The sequence below is a fragment of the Symphalangus syndactylus genome, chromosome 2 (genome assembly GCF_028878055.3).
Source record: "Symphalangus syndactylus isolate Jambi chromosome 2, NHGRI_mSymSyn1-v2.1_pri, whole genome shotgun sequence".
In the NCBI taxonomy this organism is placed as follows: Eukaryota; Metazoa; Chordata; class Mammalia; order Primates; family Hylobatidae; genus Symphalangus; species Symphalangus syndactylus.
In genome coordinates this window covers 144164468-144189278 of record NC_072424.2, presented here as the reverse complement: position 1 = coordinate 144189278, position 24811 = coordinate 144164468, and the positions used below count along the sequence as shown (strand labels likewise).

At 44.5% G+C, this 24811-nt stretch overlaps 1 protein-coding gene and 1 pseudogene across 7 annotated transcripts in view; both read left to right on the top strand.

Annotated features, from left to right (window-relative positions):
* The window catches only part of RPS6KA2 (ribosomal protein S6 kinase A2), a 451644-nt gene that overhangs the window by 135480 nt on the left and 291353 nt on the right, over window positions 1-24811 (top strand). The window lies entirely within an intron of this gene.
* Window positions 21521-24513, top strand: LOC129476525 (insulin-like growth factor 2 mRNA-binding protein 3; annotated as a pseudogene).

Here is a 24811-nt window from a genome sequence, read left to right as displayed (position 1 = left end):
GAGGCCGTGGCCATGTCACAAAGCATACGTGGGGTGAGCACACCTCACAGAGTTCTCAGATGGAAGGAAGAAGCAAAGATGACCCACTTGGATTAAGAAATGCATCTTAAATAATGTGTCTGTGAAAGAGTAACTCAAAAAGTATGGTATAAAAGGATTTTGGTGTTTTTTTTTAAATATCATTTTCAATATGAATAACAAGCAAGGTTAAATCCAACAAAGAAACGTTAAGGGCCCTTAGAATAATGATAAAGGCACAGTCTACAACAAAGAGCTAGCTGCCATGGACCTCCATAAATCAAGTAACAGCGTCAAAATTTATGAAGCAAAAACTGCAGAAAATACAAGAAGAAAAAGTATTACAAAGTTAGGAAACTTTAACTCATTGCTGTTAGGATACCACAAATCAGAGGCAAATATATTTATATACACACACATATACACACTTAATATAGCATATTTGATATACCCATACATACATATATGTCCATACATGTGCATGTGTATGACATATATGCAGAGAAAGAGAGAAATCCACACACTGAAAATAGATTATATTTACCTTTTAAGTGTCCATGAAACATATTACAAAAATGTACTTTAAATTATGACTCAGGGGCCAGTCACAGTGGCTCACACCTGTAATCCCAGCACTGTGGGAGGCTGAGAAGAGTGGATCACCTGAGGTCAGGAGTTCGAGGTCAGCCTGGCCAACATGGAGAAACCCCATCTCTACTAAAAATACAAAAATTAGCCAGGCGTGGTGGCGCAAGCCTGTAATCCCAGCTACTCGGGAGGCTGAGGCAGGAGAATCGCTTGAACCAGGAGGTGGAGGTTGTAGTGAGCCAAGATCGCGCCATTGCACTCCAGCCTTGGTGACAGAACGAGACTCCATCTCAAAAAAGAAAAAGAAAAAGGAAATTATGACTCAGGGAAAAATTCAGTCATTTCCTAACTGTAGAGTTAGTTCGGACTTTATTTTCTAATCACAGTGCACCCAACTGAGAAACAGTGCCCTCGCTTCTGTTTGTATTTACGTATTGGTATTGGATCCCGGCTGCCACTTGGACGTACTGGCACGGCCTTCCTGATACTACTGGGGGTCCCCTGGCACCGGCTGAGGAAGGCGGTGCACATGTGCGGGACCCTCCTGGGGTAAGGAAGGCGGTGCACACGTGTGGGACCCCCTGGGGTGAGGAAGGCAGTGCACACGTGTGGGAACCCCAGGGGGTGAGGAAGGCGGTGCACACGTGTGGGAACCCCCTGGGGTGAGGGTAGTGCACACGTGTGGGAACCCCCTGGGGTGAAGAAGGTGGTGCACACGTGTGGGGCCCTCCGGGGATGAGGAAGGCAGTACACTCGTGTTCTGTCGCTCCCACACCATCTGGGGGGCCTAGGCCACCTTCTTCACTGCGGCACCTCAGCTGGTCCTTAAAAGTTAGTGCTTTACTTTCCAGAAGTGGGGACTTGAGCAAGAGGCTGGGCACTGAGCCAGGATGGCAGGACTGGGAAACGTTCAAGGCAGGGGCAACCCAAGCCTGCCAGCCCCAGCCCAGCCTTCCCATCAGGCGGGGGTCCATTTAAGCTACATCTGCCCTGACTTGTTGACAACTTTACTTGGGCCTTACTCCGACAATATTCTGGGCTCTTTTACTGCAATCTCTACAGAGCTTTTTCTCTAAGTCCTTGCAGTGCCCCAAACCTTGCATCACTCAATGGTTGTCATAGTCGCCAAGCGTAGGCACGGACAGACCTTGGAGGCGGTGGTGTCTCGCGAGTTGTGATGAGTCCTGGGGACTCGGAGAGGGAGCTGTGCAAAGAGTAACCGAAATTACTCCAGAAATGCAGAGAGGAACGGGCTGAAAATGCAGCGATTGAAGCTCAGGGAAACTGAAGTGTCATTGGAGGTAAAGTCTAAGTAGTAGACTGAAGGGCGAATCTCAAAAAGGGAGGCATTTGCCTCACGTGGAGAAGCACGTGTATCAAGCGTTTCAGAAAATGGGATTGGAGAATTCAACAGCTCTGCATCCACAACAAGCTCGGGCAGCCCCATCAGAAAGGTGTCATGGCTCTTCTTTTTACAGAAGTCCAGGGATAGGCTAGTGAGGGTCACGGACCCAAAGCCAGGTGGGCATTCCGCTCCCATTGCAGCCACCAGTCTTGGAAGTGCCACCCCAGCCTCTGTGGCTGCGGGCCCCGTGGGTTCCATGTGGTGTGGGCCACGGTGATTTTAGAACCAGGATGGACTGTCCTCACAACCAAAAGAGGAAAAATACAATAAACTAAGGGGAGCCCTCCCTGCCTCCCACCCCCTGCGGCTCCTCCATTTTTCATCACTTTCACCTGCTGTGTTGAGTGACTGCCCGGCCTTACAAAACGCTGCTCCACTTTAAGTGTCTTCAGCTTCTCCTTCTGCGTGTGGGATCTCCAGTCTCCAAACTCACGTTCCAGCATGGTTTTGAATTGGGGCAGAGTCGTGCAGGGGTTGGAACACAGGGCTGGAATTGAGGATGGACGGTTGGACCTTCTGAGTCACACTCCACTTTCTTCACCAATTCCTAAAATGCAAATTGCTTTCACCTATCGAGTTATTCTGCTTATATTTTTAATTTTTCTGATTGTATTATATTCTGATAATATTTTGGTTCTGATTATATTTTCCTACTGTATTTATATTTACTCCACTATGACATTCCAAATAAAATGGACTATTTTAATGAGTCTATACGTGTGAAATATGTACCTAAATATTTTGCACAAATGGTGGTATCCCTGCTGGTGGGGAAACACGATAGGAATCAGGCTATTTTTGAGTCAGAGGATCTGGATCTGGGGCCGAGGCTGGCACTGGCTCCTCCTGTGAGCTGGCACCTCATGGGGGAAGCAGCTGAGCTGATGAGTGATGTTGCAAGGTGGGGCGGGGGCTTCTGTTGAAGTGCAGCTCTGCTGACTCTGCCTCCCGGCCACTGGGTGGAATGCCCCTGAAGCAGCTGTGCATCTTTCCCATCCCCCAGGCTTGGCCTTAGAAGGAGGGGCCCAGACGCAGACCCACCGCGATCACCCAGCTCTGCCCGGAAAGCTGCCTAGCTTTACAAAGTGGGGCATGTTCATCTGTGATTTTGTTCATGAAACTAGAAAGTTTCTGTTAAGAAAGAGCCATTTGGAAAGCTTGATATTCTAGAAGTTTTTAAATTCTTTTACTAGGCACCATCTGGTGAAATCTCTGGCAAGGGAGGGTTGTGGCAATGGAAGGGGTAGAGCCGTGACTATGGCCACGTCAGGATCCAGTGTCTGGGCTAGGCCTGTGCTCCCGGGTCCTGGCCATCAGATGAATTCTAAGTGTTATCAGATGGAACTTTGCCTCTCCGGTATTTTCACTCTCTTGTTGGAGGCTGCAGTCGTTTTAGGAAACCCTTCCAAGCGGAGGAGACCCTGAGTCGCACCCTCGATGTCCCCTGCCTTTCCACCTTTCTTATGTTATTTGTCCTTCTCCATAGATGTTTTGATGTTAAACCATTTCATTAGACACACCACTCTGATTGACAGATTTCAAGTAGAGATCCTCATGAAATTGTTAAGAAATTAGTCAACTTGTAAAATAACGATGGAGCACTTGCTTGTGTGAACTCAGGTGTTAAAAGGTACACAGACTAGTGGGGTCATTTCCATTTCCTATGAAGTGTATGTAAGATGACTTTTAACTGTGAAATCACCCTTTAGTATTAAACATGCAGCTTCTCAAAGGGTTTTCTCCTCAACTATCTGAGATTAAACACAGGAGCTCATCCCTGCTTCGTGGGAGGTTTTAGGCTCACTGTGATTTAGTGGCAGCAAGGCAGGTGCGGCCTTGCTGCTCTGCACAAATCAAACTCGCTGTGCCGGAGTTTCCTTCTGAGTAAAATAAGGGTGATTGGAATGGGCTACTCTGTCCGTAATGAGGATTTGATATAAATGTAAAATGTCAGGCACAAACTAGACATTTAATACACAGAGGTCATTTTTCTTATGACCAAGTATTTCCCTTTAGAGTTAGAAATATGCTCAAACTATCTCAAAAAGTGAATTATTTAGTGCTAGTTTCTCACACAAGGACTTCCTAGACTCTTTGATAATGCCTTTCTTTGTCTTACACTTTTATTTTTGGGGAGAGATTTCTAGGTGGTGATTGACAGCTCTGTTTCTGCAGTCAGACAGCCTTGGATTTTCATCTGGGTTCCTGGGTTCCTTTGGGGAAAAGAAGTGCATTGCAGATATTCTGTGTTCAATATCACCCACCCATTCTTTTATTTAGGTGACATATTTCTCCATTTATTATAATGATTAGAAACTTGTTCTTTGTAGTGAGCTTGGAAGATGAATAATGTAATTAATATGATGTTCCCAACTTATGAGTTTATAAATAGTGCATTCCAAGCACGTAAGAGCAGCTCACTAAATGGTAGTTATTGTTGTATAGGGTTCACCAAAATTTGAATACTTATTAACGAAAATAAAATAGGAATAGGAATTTAATACAAAAATGCCCATTTTACAATGTTTTGTTGTTTAAAATTGTGCCTTGAGTTATTTCAAGGAGGAATCCTTACATAAGTGAAAGTCTTATTAACAGTAATTATAAGAAATAGCACTCAGGGTATTTTGGGGCTTTAAGGTTTCCGAATTGGGAATTTAAGCCAGCTAAAGGTTCAGAGTTAACTTCTTCCTCCCACATATCTCAAAGCTGCCGCTCTTTCAGAAACTCGCCATGAAATTCCTTCTGGAAACTCTGGTTGAAAGTTGGCACATAGCATTTGCAAATTATAATATGAACATTCTTTATAAGATCTCCCAGATATACTCTAATCAGCATAACTAGGATGATGCTTGTCGGGATCAATGCAAGACTGATGATCATGCTCCCTTGCAGTTCCTGAGCTGAAAGTAGTCAGCTTTCAATCTGAAACTAGTGAGACTGACTATCCCTCCATGGATGAATGTTTTAATGATAAGTGAGTAGAGTTGGAGATGCATTCATTTAATCATTCCTTTGACATTTAATAATACATGATCAAACACAGTTAGTTTCAGAGTATCCATCGTGGGGTTTAAGAAGACCATGCAAAATAGACGTGTTTTCATAGATAAATCGTCACAGACGTGTTGTTCAAAGGCAGTTAAAATGGCAGAGAAGAAGGAGAGATTGCAGGTTACTTGTCTTTCCAAACAAGTGTGAATTCATTTAAAGCTCTCATTGATATCAAACCTTGCATACATTCTGGCTATGTGAGCTAGGGATGATTTTTACATATTTTAATAGTTGGAAAAAAGTCAGAAGAAGATTTCATGATGCATAAAAATTGTATGAAATTCAAATCTCAATGTCCATAAATAAGTATTTGTGGAAACCTATTCTTTTTAGTGAGCTTGGAAGATGAATAATGTAATTAATATTATGTTCCCAACTTGAGAGTTTATAAATAGTGCATTCCAAGCACATAAGAGGAGCTCACTAAATGGTAGCAATGTCCAATAAGCATTCTCAGAACACAGCCATGCACATTCATTTACATGTTGTCTGTGGCAGTTTCCGCTGCAAAGACAGGGTTGAGCAGGCGTGACAGAGGTTGTGTGGCCCCAAAAATGTTTGCTACCTGTACATGTAGAGAAAAAGTTTGCTGGCTGGTGCCAAGTATATTGGCCTTGCTGTCGAAGTCAATAACCTTTAAATGTTAATTTTTTTAATCCTTACTCATATATGCCTGTATACAGACACACAAATAAGAAAAAAATATAATGGTTAGACTTTTAACCTAATTAGCCTGTTCCACCCCTCTCTAGGTTCATGAACAAGCAAAAGAGTTGTTCAGTGTGTTTAGAAATATTGGGATCTCACTTTTCATTAAGTTAAGGTCAGTTATTGAGACATAACCGATCTGAAAGTCCTGCCAAGTTTATGTCACCTCTGCGCATATGTGCGGGACAGCTATCTTACACCAGCGGGTGAGATTTACAGATACGTCTGTATTGAAGTATGTGCTACTTTCTCGGATGCACGTCCTCATTAATTCATGTTCTGGGGCCAAGTTATTTTAGCCACTTTAAAAAGAATGTGTACAAATACTCGTGTCTTGTATTTTCAGATACAGTTGCATTTTATTGTATGATAAAAAAGTCAATATGTATTGGTTTAGATTTTGATATGGCCTTAGAACTATTACTTTTCTTCAAACAAACATGGAATGCTTAGTCTTTTTAAGGGGAAAATGATCTCCAAAGCCTTTTCTTCCTTCCTAATGGGTTAGTTTAGGGGTGCCTTGGAAACTCAAACAGCCTGGCATATAAGGCTGAGCATTATTGCCTAAATCAGCACCGCGGGGACTAACTTCCCTTCATGCCAGCCTCTGATAACTGCTATCTGCCGGTCTGCACGGTGCCCTGTGCTAGATAAGACCTTCGCTAGTTCCTTTTGTGCCTGGAGCTCAGAAAGCTATTTAAGGGAAAGTGAAGGTAAATATGCACAGTTGCTTTTGTCTTCATAGAAAAATGACAAATAGGGCCAGGCACAGTTGTTCACGCCTGTAACCCCAGCACTTTGGGAGGCCGAGGCAGGTGGATCACCTGAGGTCAGGAGTTTGAGGCCAGCCTGGCCAACATGGCAAAACCTGTCACTACTAAAAATACAAAAATCAGCTGGGCGTGGTAGCGGGCACCTATAATCCCAGCTACACGGGAAGCTGACAAAGGAGAATTGCTTGAACTGGGAGGTGGAGGTTGCAGTGAGGTGAGATCATGCCATTGCACTCCAGCCTGGGCAACAAGAGCAAAAACTCCATCTAAAAAAAAAAAAAAAAAGGAAAAAGGAAAAAGAAAAAAGAAAAATGACAAATAAATCAATAAAACAATCATCGGCGAAAAATCTATACCAAATGGGCTTGCCTCAAGTACAATTAATTGTGAGAGGCAACCCTCGTAACATTTCTGGGTCATTTCAGCATGCTGACCTGTGTTTCTGGTGCACTCTGGATTTAGAGAGATATGCACTACCACTGGAATCTAAAACTCACCCTGGATGGAGCGTCTGCTGTGCGCCCCACTCCCTTCCGACCCCACGCTTCTCCAGCTTCACCTGCGGGATCTGTCATTGCCAGTGGTCTGCTGAGCTCTTCCCTGTTAACGTCCCAGTTTCCTTGGAACCCCAGCTCTCCTCACCTGGCTCCCACCTGCAAAATTCCCTGGCCTTCTTCCCATTCTCAGGGTGACAGAGCAGAGCTGGGAGAGACTCCTGGTGCCAGTGTGTGCCCAGCGCCAGCCTCTTTGGCAACCATTCCTCCAAGCTGTGGCTGGTCTTTGGTTCCTGTTCTCTTCCATCTCCTACAGAGCACCTGGGCCATTCTGCAGCTCTCTGTTGAGGGGAATACACAGCAATGATCCCAGATGTTCACTGTTTTTGGAAACCTCTTTGCAAGGCTCTGCTCCTTGTTCCCAGCAATGGCGATGCCTCCACCCCCTTGCAAAACCTGAGCCTCAGACGAACTCAGACTCCTCTTCCCGACCTGCCAGTTGCCTACACACACACTCCACCTCCTTCCCTCTGTTGCAGAGGTGAGCGCTGGCCTCCACTCGCAGCCTGTGTCCTGATCTCCCTCTCACATGTGTCCCAGCAGCCCGTTCTCCATCCTCACTCCTTGCTCCCTCTGGCTCCGGATCCTCCGCACAGCCATGAGCAGGGTCCTTGTTCTCTTCCTCATTTGTGTGAGTTCTGTACGTGGAGCACTGATGCTTTGCATGCATGTCACAAAACCTGTTTTTGCAGTTTATTTAAATTTCGGTTACAGTGTTTTGACATCTGAAAGTTTTAAATTTAGTCATGCTTTACACTTGGAAAAGTTGTATCCATCAAAAGATGGCATAAATGATCACCCTTACTTGATTCTAGCGCTTCAGTGTTAAATTTTCACACGTTTGCTTTTGTCTTTTCTGACATTTTGGGTTGTGAGGTGTATAATGAGGGATTTAACTATTTTTTCCAAACGAATAATTTGTTATTATAACCCCCCTTTTCCATTCTGACTTCACAAATCACGATGTCTTAACCTCTTAGATATGCAGCCGTACAGCGCAGAAGGACGTTTTGGTCACCAGCAGACCGCACATCTGAGGGTGGTCCCATAAGAGTATAATATGGTATTTTACCTGTGCAGCAGGTCCTCAAATGACATGGTTTCATTCAATGTCATTTCAATACAGTGTTGATGTGAAAAAGAATTGATGCCCGCTGGGATGGTGTCCTGGCCAGGATAGGGGCTGCCTCGCAGGACAGGCTGAGCTGCCGGGACAGGCTCCGGCATCTCGAGACCCTGACCTGGAGTTGGTGGGAAATCGTTGTCTTATTTGTTTTTCTGTTTTTCTTAAATGTCCGCATAGCTTACATTTATTCCCATGTTCAATATTAGAAGCGGTTTGGTCTTTATTTAGAGGCTTGGTGATGGTTTTGTGACTTGAAATATGCTGCAGGAATTTAACTCTTGTTGACATCAATTAACCTGTGATAAAACTGGTTTAGTTATATGTCATTTTGCTTCAAGTCTGTTTCCAAAACCTTACAATGACTTGAGGTGAGAACTTACAGCTTTTCTTTCTTTCTTTCTTTCTTTCTTTCTTTCTTTCTTTCTTTCTTTCTTTCTTTCTTCTTTCTTTCCTTTCTTTCTTTTTTCTTTCTTTTTCTTTCCTTCCTTTCTTTCTTTCTTTTTCTCTTTCTTTCCTTCTTTCTCTCTCTCTTTCTTTCTTTCTTTCTTTCTTTCTTTCTTTCTTTCTTTCTTTCTTTCTTTCTTTCTTTCTTTCGTTTTTTCTGTCTTTCTTTTTGATGGAGTCTTGCTCTGTTAGCCAGGCTGTAGTGCAGTGGTGCAATCTCGGCTCACTGCAACCTCCACCTCCAGGGCTCAAGCGATTCTTTTGCCTCAGCCTCCCGAGTAGCTGGAATTACAGGCATGCGTCACCATGCCCAGCTAATTTTTGTATTTTTAGTAGAGACGGGGTTTCACCATGTTGCCTGGGCTGGTCTTGAACTCCTGACCTCAGATGATCCGCCTGCCTCGGCCTCCCAAAGTGCTGGGATTACAGGCATGAGCCACCATGCCTGGCCCAGCTTTTCTATGTTTGGATACACGACCAGGGTGCTGCAGCTGCCTCCAGTGTTCAGCGCAGCCATGTGTGTGCAGGCTCCGGCCTAGGAGCCATGGGCTACACCAGAGAGCCTAGGTGTGTGCCAGGGCACTCTGTCATGTTCTCACAGCAACAAAATCACCTAATGATGCCTTTCTCAGAATGTATCCCCGTCGTTAAGTGATGCACAGCTGTGCTTGAATCTGTTGTTGGATTTTTCTGTTCCATTAATTTGCCTTTTTGTGCTATTATTAATATCGTATTTTAGTATTTGCTAGGATAAGCTGTCTCTCATTCCTCTTCTCACCCGGCATTTTTTGGCTATCCCCACAATTTTGTCTCCTGGATAAGTTTACTCCTTTTTAAGAGGCAGCTGGCAGGAAGCCTGGTCAGACTAATTCAGGTGCCCCATGCAGGGAGAAGGCCCGGGTTCTATGGTGGCAGCTACCATCCATGCCTCCCACGGGCACTGCGGTTGAAGACACAGCTCCTTCTGCAGTGGAGTCACTAACTGACCCAGCCAGGTTGGAGGGAAGCCACCAGGAGGGGCTGTGCCAGGCTTGCTTCCCGCCTTGGGCTGCCTGGAGGGGGGCTCTGCAGTCTCTGGGGCCTTCCAGTGCTCCGCCTGCCCACCCTCTACTGCCTTTCCTTTCTCACGTCTGCAAGGCAGAAGGCTTTGGTGAGGCTTGCTCCTCAGCCCCCTGCTTTGGGTGGGTTGGTGTCTGGAGAAGGAGTTTCCTCAGGGCGAGCTGAAGAAGAAGCACAGGCCGGAAGGGAAGGGAGGGTGCCCAGTACAGCCTGAGGCCTGGCCTGCAGCAGAGAGAACAGACCAGAATACAGGCCCAGCACAGGCTGCCAAAGCCAACTTGCGTTTCTGACAAAATTTGCCTGGGACCTGGTATTGGTTTCCCGGGGCTGCGGTAAACAAAGTTCCACAAACCGCGTGGCCAAGCAAGACTCTGTTCTCTCCCATCCAGAGGCTGGAAGTCCGAGTTGGAGGTGTGGCAGGGTGGGCTCCTGCTGAGGCGGGGAGGGACAGCCTGTTCCAGGCCCTTCTCTTTGCTTCTGGTGGTTCAGGCTGTTCGGGTGCTCTTTGGTTTGTGGACGCATCGCCCCACCTCTGCGTCTGTCTCCAGGTGGCCGTCTTCCCCCTGTGCGTCTCTGTCTCTCCTCCTTTAGGGACACTGGTTGGGCACCGTTAGGGCTCACCCCAATGACCTTGTCTTAATTTGCTGATATTGGCATATACCCTATTTCCAGATAAGGTCACATCACATTCACGGTTCCAGAGGTTAGGATATCAACACATCTTTTTAAGGGTACACAATTCAGCCATAAGGAACCAGTAAATAACGATTTTCTTTCACCTCATACTGCCTCCATCTCACAGCTGTCTCTTGGCAGGACCCAGAACAAGAGCACCAGGGCTCAGCTCTGAGTCAAATGCCTTTTCTGTGTTTCTCATGAGAACCCAAGCACAATTCAAGCTGTTGTCTCTGTGTGGGAATGTGTTCTGTGTTTCAAACCAGCAGCACAGAAAGAACACTTGCCTGCACCTCTTCCCATCCCCACGGTGTGCTGGGGGTAACCCTGCCTGATACCTCTGGGCTGGGATTAGGCTCGAAGTCACAAGAAGGAATAATTCATCACTGGTGGCTGGCCGGGAGATGGACATGGTTGGAACAGGGTGTGGGGAAGCCTAACCCAACCGGGCTCTTGGCATAAACCCATAGGGAAAGGTGAGATCAGGGAGGCCATTGTGAAAGCTGAGGTATGAAGCACTGGGACTTGGAACTGGGTGATTGTGGCGGCGACAGGTTAACATGGGTGACAGGGTGTGGTGACCGCTGGCTGTGAGGGGTGCACTAACAAGCCTGTCAGCCTCCTCCACGATGGAACTTCACACCATGACCCCAGTCGCCTCTGCAGATAACGTGGCCAGCGCTGACCCCAGGACATCACAGGCAGCACTTTCCTCCTCTGCTTCCCTCCAGATATTTCACAAAGCTCAGTTTTGTGTTTGTTACTTGCTAGAATAATAAAACTGAATAAACGGTTGCATTAGGCAAGGAATGGTTTTGCTTCCAGGACACATAAATCGTGCATCTGTGTTTGTTCTTCATGTGTTTTCAGCCACTCCTGGATATTTCTATTCTTTATTTTCCCTCCATATCATGCGTGAATATTTTTGTATTTCTCCCCAGGGCTGTGACCCAGATATCTACGCACTGGTCCTTTAAAAAGAGAACAGAGAAAAAATCAGTAGCTGTGTCCTATAATTTTTGTGCACTGTCTATCTGCACAGATATCCCGCCAACTGTTCATAACAATCTGCTCTTTCTTCTCCCTCACAATTCCTTAAATTTACTTTTCTCTCATTTTATTTAATCAAGCATGACTTCATTAAAACAAAACAAAACAAAAACCCCTTCCACTTCCTCAGGTGTGAAAACCCTGCTGTGGGCCTGGTGCCGGTCTTCTGATACACAGAGATCCAAGTGGCCATGGGTCACCCCGGAGATGGGTTTCCCCCGCCCTGAAAAGAGAGAAAATGAGTTGTGTTCTGGGGCGTAGGGCAGAGCTCTGTGGTGGGAAGGCACAGGTGGCCCGGCAGAGGAGATGATGGAAGCTCGTCAGAAACTGACCTTGGGAAGGGGCATGGGGAAGGACGCCACCTCCACGGACAGACGTGTCATTTCCAGGGGTCACATAACCCTTTTCTCCTGATCTGTGCCTGCGCTTTTTGGCTTCATTTCTAACGAGGCTGTCAGGAACCCAGAGCTTCAGAGAGTGCTCTCCCTGTGCTCCCCCACTCAGGAGAGAGAGAGGAGCGAGACATGAGGCACAGGCAGCGTTGAGCAGGTAGCACTAAGGAAGAGAAAGCTCGGGACAGACGCTGTGTTTCAGCGGCTACTCAGGTGCTGTCTGCTTATCCATTGACCACGTGGCAACATCTAGAAGGGGGCACTGGGAAGGCAGAACCCTGTGACCTCAGTGTATGTTCCAGACATCGAGGGACACAGCCCACCTGTGGGCCTCGGTGGGACATCACACATCAAGAGATAGTGCAGGGGAACTGTGACCTCATTGTGGCGTGAGAGGCTCACACTACTTCCGCAGGTGCACGACACCCTCCCCAGGCTGCCACAGCCCGTCCATGCATCTCTTCCTAACCCCATACTGCATGCTTGGCCCAGATGCTGAGTTATAGCAAGAAGCCCCACAGATACTTGTTAGATAGTGAAAGGAATAGCTGCAAAGCCTGCTAAGCCTTCCTGAAGGCTGCTAACTCTTGACTCCAGATCCTTAGTCGTCCTCTGTTTTAATGAGTGTTATCTCATTGGCAATGGCAAGAAAAAACCATGTGTATGCAGCAGTGTTTAGGGCTGGACCAGAGGGGCCCCTGCCCTGACCCTGAGCATTTGAGAGCTCCTTCTGCCTGCTGCTGGCCTTGCCCTCACCACAGGATGTGAGTCTGTGAAGGGCAGGTCATGTGCCTGTCCACAGTTCGCACCCTTCCCTCCAAAAACATTCTCCGGGTACCTGGGATGCCAGAATTTTCTCCCCCGGTAACCCTGAGCCTCTTTCTGAAACCCGTGTGGACCTCTTACCTAGGCCCAGCCACTCCTGAGCAGGCTGCACCAGCAGGGTGGGCATCCCTATGCACATTCTGTCTGATTTATCAAATCTGTGTGTAGAGGCGTTCATCGTGCGCCCTTATTATCCTTGCCAAGTCTGCAGGATCTGTAGTGATTCTATGTTTCATTCCTGATACTGGTAATTTATGAACTTGTGTCTCTTCTCTCTCTCTCTCTATCAGTCTTGCAGAGATTTGTCAGTTTGTTTTTTTTGTTTTTTTTGTTTTTTTTTGAGACGGAGTCTCGCTCTGTCTCCCAGGCTGCAGTGCAGTGGCGTGATCTCGGCTCACTGCAGGCTCCGCCCCCCAGGGTTCACGCCATTCTCCTGCCTCAGCCTCCCGCATAGCTGGGACTACAGGCACCTGTCACCACGCCCAGCTAATTTTTTGTATTTTTAGTAGAGACGGGGTTTCACCGTGGTCTCGATCTCCTGACCTCGTGATCCGCCCGCCTCGGCCTCCCAAAGTGCTGGGATTACAGGCATGAGCCACCGCGCCCAGCCGAGATTTGTCAGTTTTATTGGTCATGTTTTTTTTTAATCAGCTCATTGTTTAATGGGTTTTTTCTGTTGTTTTCATTTTCAGTTTCATGGATTTCTGCTCTATCTCTCTTTCTCTCTTTCTTTCTTCATTTCCTTTCATTTATTTATGTTCTTTCTTATGCTTGCTTTGGGTTTACGCTGCTGTTATTTCTCTGGGTTTTGAGGTGAGAGCATCTGTTGTTTCACCCTTCATTTCACTGTTTCTTTCCCCTGTTCCCTCCACTCAGCTATTAAGCCCAGTCTGTGAACTTTTCATTTTGGTTTTGTATTTTTCATATCTAAAACTTCCATTTGGTTCTTCTTTATACCTCCCATTCCTTAGCTGAGGCTCTGTTTCTCCATTGGTTTTAGACCGGTTTGTGATTGCTTGTTGAAGCGTTTTGATCATGGCTGCTTTGAAATCTTTGTCAGATAAATCTAACATTCTGTCATCTTGGTTTGGCATCTTTTTTTTTTGTTTGCGATCTTCCTGGTTCTTTGTGTAATTAGTGATTTTTTTTTTTTAAATTGAAACCTAGACTTTTGGGGCACTATGTTATGAGACTCTGGATCTTATATAAGCTTTCTATTTTAACAGACTGGGTCTCACGTGACTCCAACCTAGGAAGTGGGGGCACTACCTCATTACTGCAATGAAGGAAGTTGTGGGGCTATTCCTGCTTGGTGGGGGTGGAGGCTCCAGCTCCCTGTGTGGCCTCCACTAATCCCAAGAAGAGTTATGGCCTTGTTACCCCTGGGCAGTGGTCAGAGTCCTCGCTGTCCACCACCACCAGCGGACACCACCCCTGGGGGGATGTCGGGGCACCTCCTTACAGACTAACGAGGGTGGAATTCTAGGCCACCCACACAGCCTTATTGGCATGGGTGAAGGTGGGCCAAGGTTTTTCTGTGTCATTTGGCTAAAGTAGAGCAGTTATCGTCTAAGAGTTTTCCGCCCCTTCCCTGGTCCTGTGGCTAGAGCCTTTTGTTGGGATTTTATTTTGTCTGTGCCTGCTGGAATTCCTGGGTTGCTGATTCATTTGGCTCCAGGTCTAGTACACATGAGGCAAAGGAAAACCCAGAGAATTCTCCACCAGGTCGTTCCTCAAGTCCTGAGGCACTGAGCCATCCTGCCTTCTTCTCTCCACCTGTCACAGTCATCTTCCGTGAAGCGTCCAGGGTTTCCAGTTGTACTTAGTGGGAAGAATAGGGAAATACATGTCTAGTTCCTCTTCCTGGAAGAGAAGAAGGATGCATAACACATGCACCTCCAGGATGTAATCAAAAGAGATAGTATTTGATGACATAGACACACACAGACACACAATGCAAACACACATACACACCACACATAACACACACCACACACACACATACACACTCACACAACACATCCCATACACATATATCCCACAAACACTATACACATACACACACATACATGCACTCGTGCATGCATCTATACATATCATTTTGCGAAAAATATACTGAAGAGTACAGAACAAAGTGCGTTGTGCTGGGAGGACACCAGGGTGCTGAGAGCAGTGTTTGAGGATGATCTGTCAGATCTAACTGACTAAAGGCTAAAGCAGCTGTAGAGATTAAGACTCAAGTGTTACTTTGAATACTCCAGACTTGAAATAAGTTTTAATAAGAACAGCAAAATTGAATGAAATCTTTCAGATGTTCAGGGATTTCACTGTATTTTTTTTAATTGACATACATATATATTTTCAATGGTAAACCATGAGATTTGTAAGGATAGGGAAAAAAGACATTGTGTGATAATTTAAGAAGTAAACAGGATTAAACTTAAGTTGCATCAATTTGATTATTATTCCATCAGGATTTTGAAGAGTACTTTAGAGTGAAGATTCTGGTTCGATAATAGAATATGGCATACATGAAAACTGAAACCCTCTTACAGTTTTAAAGATGTGCTTCCATTTAGAAAATCACAGTTGTTCTGCCCACAATAGAACCTTGTCAACCCCTAATTTGTTCTCAGTTGTGATCAGTCAAATAAACACTTCAGACACAGAGACTGAAGTGTTTATTTGAAAAATACTTCTTGATGGTAGTTAAAGCTGTCCTGGTGACGAGAAGGGACATTTACGCACCTATAAATCCAGGAGATGTCTGGGCCAGAAAGAGGAAATACAACTAACTAAGGAATGTGCCAGGACTTAATTTCATCCCTTTCTTCTTTTTATTTTGTTATTTGACATTTACTAATCCTCTTAACCCATCTGCACATCAGGATCTTGACCAATTTCCTTTGAGATTCTGACTTTTATGAAGAAAAAAGATGATGTAAAAAACAACAATGTGATTTAAGATTAGGATAAAGCGAAGCCATCAAATGGTTTTTTCTTTTTGGTCATGTGTTTATTGATGTATGTATTTTGGTACAGATGGAGTGTCACTATGTTGCACAGGCCAGCCTCCAACACCTGGGTTCCAGCAATCCTCCTGCCTCGGCCACCCAAAGTGCTGGGATGACAGGTGTGAGCCACCTCACTCAGCCCATGTGTTCATTTTTAAGGATATTTTGAGGACATGTTGTGTCTTTATTTCTGACTTCTGGGACTATTGTTCTTATTCCTCCATTAATAAAAGTAATGATTTTCTACACGCGTGCCCAGCTTAACAAGCACCCCACATCCGTTATCTTGTTACATCTTTATGACAACCGGTGAGGGAAGCAGAGGTGAGATGAACTTCAGTGCTGTTTTAAGGAGGAGGAAACTGAGGCACAACCCGGATAAGGGGCATGCTAAAACAAGCCTATAGTACCTGGCTGGGGGAATGAGTATGGAACCCCACTGCAGGCTCACAACTTGTGGCTCACACCTCTTCCTTGTTTCTCTACTTTGAATATCAACATGGAGCAGTGTGTCACTTCTGTTTCATATCTCTCCCAGTTGCCTACGTGACTGGCTTCACTTACTCCACAGAAATTAATACGTTGCAATTTGTGGTACAATGCGTTTATTTTATCATGTATTGCCCATGAAAATTAATGGTGGAGACTTGTTCAGAAGTATGTATTTCAAAAATATAATTACACTTGAAAGTGAGCAAGTTCAATTGTATGAGAAGGAAGTCATTGTGGTAGAACTTTAGAGAAAGTTATTTATTGTAACTGTAAATACTACTGGTAAAGGCCTGTTTAGCAGTGTGCACTGCCTGGTGACGAGAACTCTCAGTGGGTGTGTAAGTACCTTCTCAGGGCCTGCGAAACGTCTTGGAATGTCTTCCAACTTCTTAGCTTTTGCCAGGGTTCCAAGGCAAGAGGAATGGAATTTGCAAGGAAGAAAGCGTTTTTGTTTACACTGAAATTATTTTTAACATCCTAAATGTTTTCAATATCCTGATAAAGCAGTTTCTTTGGTGTGGCTTAGCTTTTTGAGAGTTGAGATTTTTCTGTGTCAAATCCAAGTTGACTATTCTTAAAAGTGATTTCAAAAGCCAGGAAAACCACTTTGCAGTAATCAGAATGTTATCCAACTGTATAACGTTTACTTTATTGTAAATACTTGTGAACAGCAGTCAATAAATGGCTTTATGTTCCTTTATGCAAAAAAAAAGTGATTTCATTCTGTTATTTGACATCAAGCTCAATCCTATTATGTTTCCAACAGAATTAATACATAGTGACAAAAATACATTGAATTAAATCAGTTTTTTTCTAGATCCAATAAAAAACACAAATATTTTAATAAATGTGTATGTATATAGATTTAATTCTACCAGAGAATATTTTCCTTTTTTCTGTGGTTGTACAATATTAGCAAAAGAAAGTATTCTCAGGCCAGTTGTGGTGGCTTATGCCTGTAATCTCAGCACTTTGGGAGGCTGAGGCAGGTGGAATACTTAAGGCCAGCAGTTCAAGACCAGTCTAGGCAACATAGGGAGACCCTGTCTCTATAAAATATACAAAAATTATCTGGGCATGGTAGTGCACACCTGTAGTTCCAGCTACTCTGGAGGCTGAGGCAGGAGGATTGCTTGAGCCTGGGAGGTCAAGGCCACCAGCCTGGGAGCCAGGATCGCACCACTGCACTTCAGCCTGGGCAACAAAGTAAGACCCTGAAAAAAGAAAGAGAGAGAGAGCGAGAGAGACAGAGAGAGAGAGAGAAAGAAAGAAAGAAAGAGAGAGAGAGAGACATAAAGAAAGAAAGGAAGAAAGAAAGAAAGAAAGAAAGAAAGAAAGAAAGAAAGAAAGAAAGAAAGAAAGAAAGATTACTCTCTGAAGATAAGTAATAATGATCACCATAATTAGGGTAATGTATTTGTACACTTTAGGTAACTTTTTTAGTCACCTCCCAATCTGACCCAGGTGCACCTGTCTGGACCTCCTCCTTTAAATGACCCTTGGCCTTGATTCTGCACTCCTTCCATTACTGTCATCGATAACTTTAAACATGCCCAGATATTCACCATCCTTAATTTATAAGCCATTTTCATTCCTCTGCCACTTCCCCACCACCCGGTCACCTGGTTTTGTTCCCCACTGCTCCATTGAAACTCTTTCTATTTACCTTTGTAATGAATCAACAATATTTGCTTACGAAGAATCATGCTGCACTTTGGAAACCGACCTTCACTTATTCCTGAAAGTCTCCCTGCCACGTGGTTGGAACCCCCTAACCGTGTGGGTGAGATGGAACTGTGCTCTAACCTGGCTCTGCTCTGCGGGCTGCGTGGCTGCAGGGCTGCCATCCACCTGCACAGAGAGTGGAGCTGCCTCCTTCCCAGCAACCACGGCATTGCACAAAGGGTTATCTGTCCAGTGCTGCCACAAGGGAGGCATCTAGCAGATGCTGGTTTTCTCTTCCTTTGCCTGCTCTGCTAACTCTCTTCTCTGATCAGCCTTTACTCTCAAGTTTGCTGGGTACTTTTCTTCTTCCTGCACACTAATTATAGGGATGTTGGACTTTGTTCTATTTTGAGTAATATTCACTCCTAAATTGAACTTAACCATTTGAATGGCTGTCACCCTTCCACCAATAAATCTGAAGACCATTTACTCTTTTAATGTTTTTCAAAAACCTCCTATGTAGAGTTTTGTTACTACTATTCAAGGAACTCTAGCACAACTGTTCAAAGTAAGACTCTTCTTGTTTAATACTATTTTACTTTTCCTCCTGATTCCACCCTCTCTATATTCTTAGATATGAAGGTATCCTTTAAGATACACAGTAACAGGCTGTGCCTGTGATATTTCATTTTGGACAGACAGTTGGCACGGGACTTTACTTCCCCCTGGGTACTGTGCGTAAAGCCTGCCTAAGTAGCCATCCCCTTGCCTGGGTACCCATCGAGTCGTGGAGGGCTAGGGGTCTGGGGTCTCCAGGCTATGCAGCATGGGATGGAAAGAGCACAGATGATACTCGTTCTTCATCTTCATGACTGCTCGAGTGTTCTCCATGCAGTCACAGCAGGGGACGCTCCCAGAAGAACTGCAAGAGGCCCCATATCTTCCCACGCTCACCAACTCTTGGTTGTATGGTGCCTTTACATTTTATAAATATGATGGCTTGAAGTGTCATCTCCTCATTTTATTTCTTCTGGTTACATTTGCTGAGTTGAGGAACTCTTCACATACTTGCCAGTCATTTACATTTCTCTTGCTGTGAACTGTTTTCATTCCTTGCCTGTTTTTTGGGTTGGGTTGCCTATCTTTTCTTGTTGATAACAACATGAGCCATGTGGTCCTCTCAATTGGTACAGAGAGGTATTTAATAAAATTTCACCATGTAAGTTTAATAAAAACTGTAATTGGTTATTGCAGGTGTGTTAGTCCATTTGGGATGCTGTAATGAAAAACGATAAACAGAGTGGTTTATAAACAACAGAAGTTTGTTTCTCACAGTTCTGGATGCTGGAAGTCCAACATCGAGGAACCCGCAGATCCAGTGTCTGGTGGACACTTGCTCCCTGGTTCACAGCCAGTGCCTTCTTGCCAAGTCCTCACGTGGTGGAAGGGGTGAGGGGTCTCTCTAGAGTCTCTTTCATAAGGTCTCTTTTATAATCCCATTCATGAGGGCTTTGCTCTCATGACCTAATCACCTCCCAGACCCCCCTCCAAATACCATCACACTTGGGATTAGATTTCAACCTAAGAGTTAGGGGAGACACAAACATTCAGTCTGTATCAGTAGGTGAAGAGAATTGCTATTAATTTTTAAGCCCACTGTAAATCCATCAATATCACTGAACTCTCGTTAGTTTTTTTTTTTTTTATTATTTGAGACGGAGTCTCGCTCTGTCCCCCAGGCTGGAGTGCAGTGGCGCGATCTCAGATCACTGCAAGCTCCGCGTCCCGGGTTCACGCCATTCTCCTGCCTCAGCCTCTCCGAGTAGCTTTAATATTCTCTATTCTGTTGGAGTGTCTATGTCTAGGATTGTGTCATCTGCCTATAAGGATGTTTTTTATCTTCCTTCCAAATCTTATACCACTAATTTATTTTGTTTTCTGACTCTTTCCTTCTTGCTTCTTTCTTCTTTTTTGTCTGTAAGGACCTTTAGTATGATGCTAAGCAGTTGTGATGTTAATGGGCATCTTTGCTATTTTAAAGTTTCTCCACTGCGTGTGATGTTTACTGGATGTTTTTGTAATGTTGCCTTTACCAAGTCGAGCGAGTTTTCTTCTAGTTTCCTAAGGGTCTGTGCGGAGGGTGGTGATCTGCTCAGATCAGTGTTTCATAGACTGCTGTGGACAGGGAGGAGGCTGCTGTAGTGATCCAGGTGTAAGATGAAGGTGGCAGCAGAGACAAAGAGAAGTGGACACATTCGAGAAACACTACTGGTAAAATTTAATGGGACATGATGATAGATTGAGTATGGGAAACGTCCCAGCTGGCGCCTTGCTCTTGGCTTGCACAATTGGATGGATACCATCTGTGGAGTTAGGAAATCCTGCAAGAGGTATTGACATGTTGACATGTTGATTCTGACATGTTTGAGGTGAACATCTCAGAATAAGGTGTTGAGTAGATGTTGGATATGGGGACCTGGAGCTCAGAAGAAAGTACCTGAGAAGTTTGCATTGTTCAAAATCACCCACTGCAGAGAGCAAGGCTTCGTGAAAATATGGTGCTGGCATAGAACACCCAAACCTTAGAAATTCTGTAACCAGAGCACAAACCACAATAACAACAATCCTAATTTTAAATCCTGGCATAGAAGAAATATATTCAATTCCCAATAAATGGAATATGCTGCATTATGTACAGAACTTTACTGTAATAAGGAAAAAGAGGAAGGCAGCCTAGGGGAAGGACAGGTCAGGAAAGATCAGAGGGCTGAGCCTTGGAGCCCAGAGCAGAGACGGGACAGTTACGGGCTTTGCAAAAATGCTGTGATGCCAGCGAGGAGTGTTCCAGGTCACTATTGTGTGCTTGTTTCTTTTGTGTGAAGATCCAGGAGAACCAGGCAATCTGGACACTTTCAAACCCAAACACATAGCCAGACAGGACGAGCAGAAGAAACATGGGGCCGATAGGCATCCAAGTGTGTTCCTGGAGTCTTGCTGTGTTCACCTGTGTCACAGTCCTTTGTGTTAATAGCACAGACCTGCTGTTACACGGTGACTTAAAATGTGAGTGCATCAGAGACATTGGCTCATGACTAATGCAACTTTTATATCATCTTCACACCTAGTCAGTCGCTAAGTCTATCAGTTACACATGTGTTTTAGAAAACATGTGCCCTGGAGCAAACCAGGCTGCATTTCATCAGCAGTACGTGCATGCCTGGTCAGTGCTCCTGTTGGGCCAGGTGTGTGGGTGGCGAATGCTAACAACCTGCAGATACATCTAGAAGGAGACACTGACCTTGGGTCACCTTGGCTACATACTGCGTGTTATCAACACCTCACAGATTGCTGTTTTATTTTAAAATCTCTTATAAGCATGAGGAGTATTTAAAATCACTGTGATTTAGGAAATTGTTGAACTTGTCCTAATTTGGGGGGAGAATTGTTCTTTTCCAGATATAACTCTCACCTCTGTTATATGAAGTCAAGTTCTGGCTCCTCAGCTTTCTGCAAGAAGTGTGAGCCAATATCTTCTTATAAAATGAAAATAATATCCAGAATTATATTTAAGCTCTTCTGAAGACAACAGCTGGAAGAATTGAAATTGTCTTATAAAATATGTTACCTGAGAAAAATAGGCAAATTATTCTATTTCATTGTAAGTCCCATTTCATATTTCTATAATTTTTTCCATTCTCCTTTTGATTTTTTCTTGAGTGGAAAAAATCCCTTAAAGTAGAAAGGTACATATAAGGTTAATGAATTGCAGAAAGGACATTGGCACCGGCAGCTCTTCTGAATTGTAATCACAGTCAATGCAGCCTTGCATTCTTCTAAACAAAATCCTGCTTCTGTGATTGCACCTGCTATGTATCACTTTATTTCCTTCATATTCCTTCTGTGAAGAAATGTTGAGCAACCAAGAGAAACACTTCAGAAGAAAAAAAGATCTTTTTAATGATGGAGACTAAGAAGGAAATGACATCTCTCCTATATGTCAGCCTCTTAGATGTAACACACTGCTGAGCTGCCTTAGCTTTGATTATAAACTACGTGGCATCTCTATCCGATTGATGTGGCAACCTGAGAAAATCATGTTCTAGGCTTAATAATGAAGACAATATGCATGTTCTTTAAATTAGAAAATGGTCTCAGCTAATGTTAATTGAACCCCGTGTAGGAGGCAGAATGCCAATCCAAACAAAGCGAGCACCCCTCCCATGCAAAGTGACTGCTAATGTGACCCAGGTGTAACAAAAGGTAATTAACATTGGAAATGTTTCTAGCTGTTCCCATAGTAACATAATTGGGAAGGGAGTTTTAATCAATACATGTAGCCATTGACATCCATACACAAGTAAGCATTCTGCAGGTAATAAAATTATAACAGGTGATAAACACGACTTCCCCTGTATTGCTTGGTAGATGAGCGTTATGGTTAAAAAATGACTGTGAAAAGTTAGCTCAATTCAAGACTGGTGGATGCGTTTGGGTTGTAGCTAGGCTTTTTCTTTTCTTTCTCTTTTAAAACATATCTAGACAAGGAAAAACAAGCCTCGGATCTGATTTTTTTCTCCTCGTTCTTGTGCTTGGTTCTTACTGTGTTTGTGTATTTTAAAGGCGAGAAGACGAGGGGAACAAAACCAGCTGGATCCATCCATCACCGTGGGTGGTTTTAATTTTCGTTTTTCTCATTAATTTTTTTTTAAACAACCACTCTTCACAATGAACAAACTGTATATCGGAAACCTCAGCGAGAACGCCGCCCCCTCGGACCTAGAAAGTATCTTCAAGGACGCCAAGATCCCCGTGTAGGGACCCTTCCTGGTGAAGACTGGCTACACGTTTGTGGACTACCCGGACGAGAGCTGGGCCCTCAAGGCCATCGAGGCGCTTTCAGGTAAAATAGAACTGCACGGGAAACCCATAGAAGTTGAGCACTCGGTCCCAAAAAGGCAAAGGATTCGGAAACTTCAGATACGAAATATCCCGCCTCACTTACAGTGGGAGGTGCTGGATGGTTTCCTAGTCCAGTATGGAGTGGTGGAGAGCTGTGAGCACGTGAACACTGACTCGGAAACTGCAGTTGTGGAATGTAACCTATTCCAGTAAGGACCGAGCTAGACAAGCTCTAGACAAACTGAATGGATTTCAGTTAGAGAAATTCACCTTGAAAGTAGCCTATATCCCTGATGAAATGGCCGCCCAGCAAAGCCCCTCGCTGCAGCCCCGAGGTCGCCGGGGGCTTGGGCAGAGGGGCTCCTCAAGGCAGGGGTCTCCAGGATCCGTGTCCAAGCAGAAACCATGTGATTTGCCTCTGCGCCTGCTGGTTCCCACCCAATTTGTTGGAACCATCATGGGAAAATAAGGTGCCACCATTCGGAACATCACCAAACAAACCCAGTCTAAAATCGATGTCCACCGTAAAGAAAATGCAGGGGCTGCTGAGAAGTCGATTCCTATCCTCTTTACTCCTGAAGGCACCTCTGCGGCTTGTAAGTCTATTCTGGAGATTATGCACAAGAAAGCTCAAGATATAAAATTCACAGAAGAGATCCCCTTGAAGATTTTAGCTCATAGTAACTTTGTTGGCCGTCTTATTGGTAAAGAAGGAAGAAATCTTAAAAAAATTGAGCAAGACACAGACACTAAAATCACAATATCTCCATTGCAGGAATTGACGCTGTATAATCCAGAACGCACCATTACAGTTAAAGGCAATGTTGAGACACGTGCCAAAGCTGAGGAAGAGATCGTGAAGAAAATCAGGGAGTCTTAGGGAAATGATACTGCTTCTATGACTCTTCAAGCACATTGAATTCCTGGATTAAATCTGAACGCCTTGGGTCTGTTCCCACCCACTTCAGGGATGCCACCTCCCACCTCAGCCCCCTTCAGCCATGACTCCTCCCTACCTCCCCGCAGTCTGAGCAATCAGAAACGGAGACTGTTCATCTGTTTATCCCGGCTCTATTGGTCAGTGCCATCATCGGCAAGCAGGGCCAGCACATCAAGCAGCTTTCTCGCTTTGCTGGAGCTTCAATTAAGATTGCTCCAGGGGAAGCGCCAGATGCTGAAGTGAGGATGGTGATTATCACTGGACCACCAGAGGCTCAGTTCAAGGCTCAGGGAAGAATTATGGAAAAATTAAAGAAGAAAACTTTGTTAGTCCTAAAGAAGAGGTGAAACTTGAAGCTCATATCAGAGTGCCATCCTCTGCTGCTGGCAGAGTTATTGGAAAAGGAGGCAAAACGGTGAATGAACTTCAGAATTTGTCAAGTGCAGAAGTTGTTGTCCCTTGTGACCAGACACCTGATGAGAATGACCAAGTGGTTGTCAAAATAACTGGTCACTTCTATGCTTGCCAGGTTGCCCAGAGAAAAATTCAGGAAATTCTGACTCAGGTAAAGCAGCACCAACAACAGAAGGCTCTGCAAAGTGGACCACCTCAGTCAAGACAGAAGTAAAGGCTCAGGAAACAGCCCACCACAGAGGCAGATGCCAAACCAAAGACAGATTGCTTAACCAACAGACGGGCGCTGACCCCCTCTCCAGAATCACATGCACAAGTTTTTACCTAGCCAGTTGTTTCTGAGGACCAGGCAACTTTTGAACTCCTGTCTCTGTGAGAATGTATACTTTATGCTCTCTGAAATGTATGACACCCAGCTTTAAAACAAACACACAAAAAAAGGGTGGCGGAGGGAGGGAAAGAGAAGAGCTCTGCACTTTCCTTTGTTGTAGTCTCACAGTATAACAACTATTCTAATTCTTCTTAATATTCCCCCATAATGCCAGAAACTGGCTTAATGATGCTTTCACTAAATTCATCAAGTAGATTGCTCCTAAATCCAATTGTTAAAATTGGATCAGAATAATTATCACAGGAACTTAAATGTTAAGCCATTAGCATAGAAAAACTGTTCGCAGTTTTATTTTTACTTAATACTAACATGAGTAACCTAAGGG